The sequence below is a fragment of the Dasypus novemcinctus genome, chromosome 2 (assembly GCF_030445035.2).
Source record: "Dasypus novemcinctus isolate mDasNov1 chromosome 2, mDasNov1.1.hap2, whole genome shotgun sequence".
In the NCBI taxonomy this organism is placed as follows: domain Eukaryota; kingdom Metazoa; phylum Chordata; class Mammalia; order Cingulata; family Dasypodidae; genus Dasypus; species Dasypus novemcinctus.
The window spans coordinates 42,740,011-42,750,217 of NC_080674.1; the positions used below are offsets into that span (position 1 = coordinate 42,740,011).

The window sequence follows — 10,207 nt, forward strand, 5'->3', positions numbered from 1 at the left end:
AACTGCCCCTTGTTTGTTGTGTGTCCCCAGTACCTACCACAGGACCTGCATTTGATAGGCATCAGATTTATTTGTTTATTTTCTAAGAAACTAATCAATTGAAGAAAGAGCTGGGCTGGACTACAGAGCTGGGCTGGTCTACAGAAGAGTTGGGCTGGACTACTCTTTCACCAAGAGCTGGGTGAAAGTCAATTGTTCTATTAATGCCCTTGCAATCTAAAGGTATTATATTTTCTGCTTGCCTTAATGCCTTAAGTTACCACAGTTCATCAATTCTAAGATTTGCATTTCTTTCACATTTTACTAACTATTTTTTGGGATATGTCTTACATTTGATGGCAAGTGTTTTCATTCTTTCCAAATGATAGATAAAACAGTGGAGCATTTACAATCAAGAGATCTCAGAATCAATGAATTATGGTATGTATAAGTTAAGAATATGTACCAAGTATATAAAGGGCTAGAAAGGAATTGGAGTCCTCAGTTGGAGTTATAGAGTCTGCAGGGTAAGAACAAACCCTGAGAACTTTGAGATAAGATTTGAGGATGTTAGGTGGTGGGTTTCTTGTTGGGGAGAGAAAGGAGGGAAGAAACTGTGAAAAAGAATAGGGAACAGAGTAGGAAAGCAGTTTCTTTTTCAAATTACTAAAAGAGGCTGCAGGTTGACAAAGCTCCCGTTGTGGTACTGGTCTGTGTTACAAAGGCAAAAGTGAGGCAGCTTAGTTTAGGGCATGAAAAGAGGAATCTGGGACCTGGCAGAAAACCATGACTGTGAAACACGTGGCCGTGGGAACTCTCCCTGAGGGAGGGACCCCACAAGATGACCCCACAAGATCACTGCTGGAAGAACTTCACAAGAATTCCCCATTTGGACTGGTATTTTACCCAGGATCAAGGAAAAGCCCTGGTATTCTCAAGGGGCCTTACCTTTGGGCCCATCTCCCTTGATGGTGGGGTAACCAATCAAAATAGCAAACTGCTGGGACTCCTTCCCCTAAATTAGCAAGGGGAGGGTAATTAATGGCCTAAAAAGCAAGCTGGAAGACTAAACTGCCTTGGCTTTTTTTGCCCTTCCTCTCTCTGCCTGGACCAGCACACAAGTACAACTGGGGATTTGTAATCTGTAGTGGGGATTTGTAAACTGTAAATCAGTCCCTTTAGCCCTTTCCTCTCTCTGCCTGGACCAACTTGGAAGTATACCTGGGACCCATAATCTGTTATTTTATCCCATTTCTCTTTTCTCATTTTCTTAATAAACTACTGGCTTAACCGAATGGCGGTGTTCTTGAATTCTTTTTTGTAACATAGCCAAGAACATAGAGAAAATCCGGCAACAAAGTTTCGCGTAGCTTATTGTTTGGGAGTGTTGAAATAGCGCGTTTTAACTAGGTTTCACAGGCAATCCCTGCCAGCAGCGAAAAAAATATTGAAAAGAAAACAGGGATTCTAGTTTTAGGATGCGTCACCCGTCAGTTAAGAAAACTTGGAAAGTGAAGACCTTCTATATCCTTATAGACCGTGACGCCAAAACCAAAACCCAAATTAGCCATTGTTGGGTAAAACCCCTGATTTTGCAAAACCCAGTCCCAAACCAACTCTGGCTAGATACAAACAAATGAGGGCAACATTTAGAAATTTGTTTCCCCCCCCCCCCCCCCCCCCGGAATGAATAGCATAATGTTCGGGTCAAGAGAAACAAAGAAAGAAAGAAACACCTTTGTCATGTATCAGAATCTTGATTGCACTAAAAAAACATATATTTGTTTTGGGCAATTTGGAAGCGAATTAACATTACACATCTCCAGATAAGCAGCACTCTGCCTCTGTCCTTTTGTTGTGTACCAAATGGGACACACAGATGAACAGGGGCTCATCCAAAAGTAGACTTTTAATTGATATCCCTGTTGCATACTCACCCTCAGCTTACCAATGCTTTATTGAGATTTTAAATTTTTTATATTTACTCTGGATTTTATTTAATTTTTAATGGACAGTAGTTATGAATAATTCTACAAAAATTATCATCAACGAGAAAGAGAACAAACCAACAATGCTTTTTTTTTTTGGCAGGGCGGGCGTAGGGAGTTGGTACTGGGGATTGAACCCAGAATCTCCTATGTGGGAAGCAGGTGCTCAACCACTGAGCTATACCTGCTCCCCTATTTTATAAAAATACAAATTCTAAAAAGGGCTTAATAATAATATTTCTTTCTAAAGTTGAGTAGATTGATCTTTGGCAGTGTACTGCTTACCCCCAGGAACTGAATTAACTGTTTTGTGGTAAGGAATTCCCATGGAAAGAAATATACCAGAAGTTGCTTATCTGGAAAAATAAACCATTAGTGTGCCCAAAGATTGTCTATTATTTTTCATCACAAGCAAATGATAGCTATTATTGTAAATATAGAATTTATATGTTTTCAGTGTTTATTTTTTCTTTTTCAGCTGTGAAGTAATTATTTCCAGACCTTAATTGTCAGGAAAAGTTTTCTTTAACTTATAGAGCTAATGAAGGAATGTTTTCCTTTACAGTATCTGATAGAAATGAATGAGGTAAATTTGGACCCTCACTTTTTTTGAGTCACCTGAATGCACAGTTGGGGGACAATATTTCTTTGATGTAGAGTTCTGTTTATCTTATTAGATCTTCATCTTTATAATACATTTGGTTTCACCTTCTGACAGTTGCTCAAACCCCCAAGTGACTCATGATTGCACCTTTCCTGACTGTTCCTGGGTTCTAGGTAGGTTTTATGTTTCCAAAGAGCTATCATTGTTGCTTTTCCCAGGTATAAAGAGTTTTGTATTAATTGGTGTTCCAAGCAAACAGCATGCAAGTACAAATTCAGTGAGTATTTCTTAGACAAAGATGGCCATTGTAGCCTCCACAAGCCTATTTATTTGGTTTAAGGGAGTGCTTTGTGAAGGAATGACAGGCTGACATATATTTATTAATGTCTCTCATACTGTGTGACAAAATCTCATAGAGTAACTGTGAACAGAGCAATTTGTCCCAATTTTATGGAATGCTTTCAAACACAGAATCCGTGTCTTTGTTCAAGCTGCCCAAACCACTTAGGTTTCCTAAAAGACTTCTTGGGCAAAATGCCCACAAAATTTCCTTATTATTTTTCAAGACTTTCAGCTCTTCCTTATATATATGAAACAAATTTCTAATTTTTTAAACTTTCTCCCCAGGAGAATTACATCTTTAGGAACATTCTGTAAATAAAACTTCAAAAGAAAAGTTGTAGGACTTACATTTTTCTTGTGTTTTTTTTTTTTTTGCAATTTTATTGAGAGATATATTCACCAATATATTAAAAACGCATAGTCAATAGCTTTTAGTATAATCACAGTTTTGTGCATTCATCACCGCAAGAAATTTTAGAACAATTTCATTAATTCAAAATGAAAAACTCTACACCCCTTAGCAGTCACCTCTCAATCCCTCTATTTTTCCCCAGCCTTACATAATCACTAATTTAATTCCATCTTTATAAATTGATTTATATTTACATTTTACCTAAATGGAATCATACACTATTTAGTACTTTCTGTCTGGTTTCTTTCACATAGCATAATGTGGTTTTCTGGGCTTGATATTAACATCTGGTAACATTAACATATATAACATTTGTTCAGTTTCAAAGAAAAGCAGTCTTATATATGCAATATTGCCCCTATTCATATTTCACATGAGGTTTTACTATGCTATACATTTATGTTGGGTATTTAAAAAAAATAAAAATGTTAATCAAATTACATGACAAGCATTTTCTGGTGACAACTGTATTTGAAAGGATCAATATTGACCAGAATGGGGCCACTTATTATTGTTATAGATTGCTGATTACTCTTGTTTAATGTTTGTACTGTCTACTGCTTCATTTTGGATTCTGTTGGCCTCACTACTTTTCCCTTATTCGGTTGTTATTCCTCTACTTTCAAAGTTTGCTATTCACCTCTAAGAATAAGTTGGGTTATAATTACCACTCAGATAAAATATAGAATAGAGTCCAAAAGGTGTTCTTAAATTTTTGTTTGAATAGTTGTAAGGTAAATATGTATGTGTGTGTGTGTTGTTATGCTAGGCTCAGATGTCTGGCCAAAGACAAACTGGTGAAACTTTTAGGCAGGCAGAATTTGGGTCAGTTTCTGCTTTCTAAGCGTGAAGTCTATCCTGCCACAGAAAGAGCTTCTTCAGGGACGAATGAATTTCTCATTCTTTGAGTGTTCAAATAGAATTTGGGCTTCTTATTGAAGAACCTGTCAAAAACGTTGCAGGCATACATTAAAAGGTATCTAAAGACCCTTCTAATTCTGAAACTCCATTAAAAAAAATCACTTGAACAAGGCTGTGTTGCAATTTCATGCCCATTTTTTTTATTGCTTGTATTTTTTAAAATTCTGAGTTTCAATTCTAAAATTCATTTAAAAAATCACTTGAACAAGGTTGTGTTGCAATTTCATGCTCTTTTTTTATTGCTTGTATTTTTAAAAAATTAAAATTAATAGATCACAAGGAATGTTATATTAAAAAACATAAGAAAAAACAAAAAACATAAGAGGTTCCCATATAACCCACTCCCCACCCCCCGACCACATCATTTTTGTAAATTATTTATTTTTGAAGATATATACATTACAAAAAAATATTATATTAAAAAAAAAGAGGTTCCTGTATACTCTCCATCCCCCCATCCCGCTCCTCCCACACCAACAACGTCCCCCATCACTGTGGCACACTCATCGCACTTGGTGAACACATTTTGGGGCACTGCTGCCCTACAGAGATAATAGTTAATTTCATGCTCTTTTGAACCAAAATGAAGTCTCTTGAGTGGGGGAGAAAAACATTGCTAAAATTAATTGAATGCCCAATGTTGAGATTTGGACAATCAGTTTATACAGCATGCTATTTGTTCATTAAGTATTTATGTTAGAAGAGATCAAGACTGTAAGTAGCACTTAATAATGCCTGCACCACTTTAAGTAGCAGTCTTTTCTTAACTAATTTTTAGGTTTTTTTTCAAGCCCAAAAAGGCCATACCCTTTTGTATAGTCAACCACTTTTATGAGTCATCTGTGAATTTATATTCTTCTATAAATTCTGTATGCATATGCACACACATATATATCTTTTTTCTGTACACTAAACTACACACTATAAAAATGCACTGCACTTGGCTTTATTATTTACTTTAAATTTTTACGTAATTGAAGCTTTTTTTAATTTTTCTTTTTAATGGCTTTATAGTATTCGAATACATGGGTTTAATACTTTCTTTAACCTATCTTCTACTGATGGTTGCTTAAATTGCTTCTAATCTTTTTAATATAAATAATGCTGCAGTGGACATTCTTGGGTAAATGCCTTTGTGAATACATTCAAATATGAGTATAAGATAAATTCCTGGAAGTGCAAATATCAAGTCCCAGGATATATGCATTTTAAATATGAGAGATTTTGTAAATTGTCTTTCAAAGTGATAGTTCTAGTTTACATTCTTATTTACATACGGGAGTGCCTGTATCTTAGCACCATCACTGACACTAACGGGATCAAACATTTGTTTTTTGACTCTCTCATAGATATAACTTGCATTTTATTATTTTAATTTGCACTTCTTTAAATATGAGTAAGATTAAGCATATGTTGTATCTTTTGATTGTTCAGATTTCATTTTCTTCAGCTTTTCTAGTGATTTATATCTAGAAGCTTCTTTTTTATTTCTTAGCTGTGTTGCGTTGGTATTAGTGGTAGTACAGGTGATAGTTATTAAAAGTGAATATTTTGTACTAAAACAAAAGATATTTTGTGTGTAGGAAAGACTATTCAGAGGTTTACTGTTATTTAAATACTTAGCATTCAATTTATTGAAGTTGAAAATTAAAGTCTACTTCTTAAGCTTTCAAATTCAGCTTATAGATGTAATTGTTCTATTTGTAAATCTAGATAATTTTAGTAACCACTTTTAGGGGAATTTTGAATGTATATGATCGCATTTATGCATTCAGTTAACTAAATTTCTCTGTACATTTTAAAACTAATTTTGTAAATGTAGTATACTTGACTTCTATCTTAAGTATGATTGTCTAACTAAAAGACTTTCTCAAGTACTTGAATAATCCTTAAAGTCTTAAAAATACTAAACACATAAATACAGTGGAGCTTACTTATCCTTAATATTCCAAAGCTTTATAAACATTGTATGCTAGTTAAATTCACAAGTCTAAATCAATTACTTCATGTGCATTTTTAATTTGAATTACCTAGCTGACTTCTAATTTTAATATTTGGATATATTATTTAACCAAAAGTATTAATAAGGTTGTTGAGACTCTTAAACATTTCTAAATTCTAAACTTTCACAGTTTTGGAAGATGCTTAACCTTCTTAGCTTGCTTGAAGTTGCGTCACAACCAGAAACTTAGGTCAAGACATGGACTGATTTCTGATGGAAAGACTGAACCCTATTTAAAAATCTATAAAGAGGACTTCAGAATTTGAGACAGGTTTTTTAGTCCTATTAACCTAGGTAGAGGATATCTGTGGTCTCCTGAAATAGATCTGTACCTCCCATTCAGGCTGATCACCTGATAACATTTATCCTTTCTTTGGATTTTAGGGCAGAAATTGTTTTTCCTGTTTAACTCCAAAGATTGTAGAACTTGGTGGTACTCTGCATTCTTTTCATATACTTAACTCTTCTTGATATCAGAATAATATTGATTGAACCTGTGTATTTTCTCATGGCTTTCCCTTGCTATTCAATCACAATTTCCAAGGACTTCCTACTGACATGATGAATGGCTTGGCATTGGTTGGAATCAATATGTATCCCCATTTCTCATTTGAAAAAAAAAACAGTGAATGTTTCCAAAACATGTACATGTAATTTCATTCAATCCTCACCTGAACTTCATGATATAATAGCATATTGTCCGTACTGCTTTACTTCTAGGTACACTTTAACCCATGCTTCTCTTTGAAGGTGAGACATCAATGCAAAGAACCCTATTTTTTCCCCTTTAATTAAAATTGTCACAATTCTGAGTTGTAAGCAATATTGCATGGCTGACCTAATGAGAAACATGCTACTGCCATCATTTTATCCTGCTATTTTTTTTATGCCAGGGACTTGAGTTTAAAAAAAAATTAATTACAGAAGTTGTAGGAATTACAGAAATATCATGTAAAAAATACAGCATTCCCATATATCCCTCCTATTGCTGACACTTTGCATTAGTGTGATACCTTTGTTACAATTGTTGGAGGAATATTAAAACTGTACTATTACCTATAGTCTGTATTTTACATTAGGTTATTTCCCCCCATATAGCACCCTATTATTAAGACCTTGCATTAGTGTGGTTCATTTGTTATAATTCATGAAAGAACAGTTTTATACTTGTACCTTTAACTATGGTTCATCATTCACAATAAGTTTCAGTGTGTTATACAGTCCTATGTTTTATTTTTAATTTTTGTTCTAGTAACATAAATGTGACCTAAAATTTCCCCTTTTAACTGCACTCACCTATATAATTCAGTGCTGCTAATTATACTCACAATATTGTGCTACGATCACCACCATCCATTTCCAAAACTTTTCAATCAACCTAAACAGAAATTCTGTACAATTTAAACATCATCTTCTCATTCTCTACCCCCATCCCAGCCCCTGGTAACCAAAATTCTAGATTCTAACTTTATAAGTTTGCTTATTCTTTTTTACTCCAACCATTTCTGCCTGTATTACCAAAGCTCTATCTACACATTGGCTCCCACTGCTCTAGCTGTCTGAGAGACTGTATCCTCTGTCCTTTCCTTCCTCCATCTCCAGTTTCTGAGTCAAAGTCAAGAGCACATGAGGCTGATTGGCAGAGCCCAGATCAAGTACTTGTGACCTAGCTGCAAGGGAGACTGGTGATACAGATGCATAGCATTTTCAGCTCCTAGAGGGAAATAGTCTTTGCATGCCCAAAAGACATATTGTGGATTATCCCCCAGTCACAGAAAGGGTTGCAAGTGCTTGGTGACCAAAATAAATGGAAAATGCCCAATAAAAACTTATATTTGTAAGACTTATGCATACGCTTTCTAGAGGATAGTCTCATGTTTATTTCATGTAGGGGCAGAGTGAATTTACACATCAGTCATGGTTTTGAGCGGTATGGTTTGGTCCAAATGCATCATCCTATTTCAGGTCTCCTTTCCTTACACAGAAAGTTAGTAGTTTATCAGTCTGAAGTTTAGACCTGCAGGCTTCCAATTCAACCTAAAAAATCTTATTACGGGTGTTATAAAGTGCTTTTTCACAATGAAGTGCAGATATTCAGTATGTATTCGTTGAATGTGTAAATGAAGGCTTGTTGTCCTTCTCCAGAAGACAACACATATTTGAAAGTTTGTTCAGTTAATGAATTAAGTTTTCTTTTGTTGAGAAGGAATGCCCTAACAATATGCAAACTTTGGGAATGTGAAGGGATCATTTGCAAGCTGATAGACAGAGTGAGTAAATAGTGAAATTAATAAAGCAGTAATAATAACAACCTTAACTGTGTGCTGCACTATGACTCTCAGTGGAAGGCAGTCCCAGAAGTGAAACAGAATCTTAGTCATATGACGTTCCTGTGAGTGAGTCAATCCATGTATAAATCCACAGAGTATTGCCTTTAGCCTCCCCCTGTGCCTATGTGACAGTTCCCAGGGAAGCAGATTTAAAGCAGTGGGCACAGTCACAAATGAGGCCAGGAGCTGAAGAGAAGTTGCAGCACTTAGCAGGCTTTAGTAGAATGTGCATCTCTTATCCAGCACAGATTATTTAATAACCTACTGTCCTCAGAGGAAAGCCTTCCATTTCCATAATTAGAAGTGATCCCCATCCAAATTTGCATTAGGGCACATGGGACTTGACTGTATATTTATCTTAATCCAATTTTCAAACAGGTGTTTAATTTGTGCTTACTGCACCACTCTTAAAGAGCTAAAATCTCATTATGACATTTTTCTAAATCTCTTTGAAACACTTTTCAACTTTGAAACTGAGGGCAAGAAAAAAATGTCAAAGTTGCTCAGTTACTATTTAATAACAGTGAGGATAAATTCCAAATTTTTCTGAACCATAGGCCACATTCAACCAGGACTGGCTATCACTATGGCACAGAGAAGTTTGAATGAGAATTTAGAACCAAAGAGATAGAAAAAGTGATATATTTTCGTTTTCTTACCAATTTGTGAAGTTGGTATGGATGAGGTAGGATTTTAGGAGTTAACTTACAAGAACGACATGGATTGGTAAAAAGGATTTAAGGTCAGGCATTCCAGAAGTCCACATTTCTTAAAGGGTATTATAATTTTAAAGCAACATGATATACCTGGAGTTCTTAGTTACAGGAGGGTAAACAAAGCCCCTGAACTTCTATGCAAAAGTTTGTGATTCATTGAATATGCATAACCTTTGTCTGGATTAAGATCCACAGTTTCAATAAGATTCTCAAGTGTCACAAGAAATTAGAGTTAAGAATCACTAATTACAATCTATCATTATTATTTGCAGATTCCATATTCATGAGTTTATTTTTAAAATTTATTGGTAACCCCAAAATCAATACTCCTTGGTACTTTAGCAGTCATTTGGGGACATGTGCAGAGTGGCAAAAAATTTGAGTCACCTAATGCTCACATTCCCAGCTGGGGCTGAACAAGGAGATGCTCCAGTTTTTATTCAATAAGCACATGTCCTTTTTTATGCTATATTTTGGCCAATTTTTTTTTTTTTTTTTTCTGTTTGAAATGTTCCCCAAGCACGCTTGCTTCAGCAGCACTTATACTAAGCTTGGAATGATACAGAGAAGATTAGCATGGCCCCCGAGGAAAGATGGCACACAAATTTGTAAAGCATTCAATATTTTTCAGGCACTTTTGGCCTACATGATTCAACTGCCAGCTGCCTGTGGGTCCAAACCCAACTCCTGAAGAGACAGTACTCCCTCAGCTTCTCAAGGCAGCTGTAGGAGCATTCAGCCCACATGGATTAGATTGTTGGGCACATCAGAGGGTTGATTCCTTCCCCTGGCAAGGAAGGAGGGGGCTGGTGCTACATCGGTCTACCTGGGCAGTTGTGGTCATTTTAGACCCGCATGGCATAAATTGCAGCTCCACCCCTATCCCTGGCAGGGGAGAAAGGGATGTAATGCT

At 35.7% G+C, this 10,207-nt stretch overlaps 1 non-coding gene across 1 annotated transcript; it reads left to right on the forward strand.

The window, feature by feature from the left end:
- Positions 1-9,819: 9,819 nt before the first annotated feature.
- Positions 9,820-9,922, forward strand: LOC111761417 (U6 spliceosomal RNA). Its single transcript, XR_002794789.1, has one exon. It is a non-coding gene; the product is annotated as a U6 spliceosomal RNA (small nuclear RNA).
- The last annotated feature ends 285 nt before the right edge of the window (positions 9,923-10,207 follow it).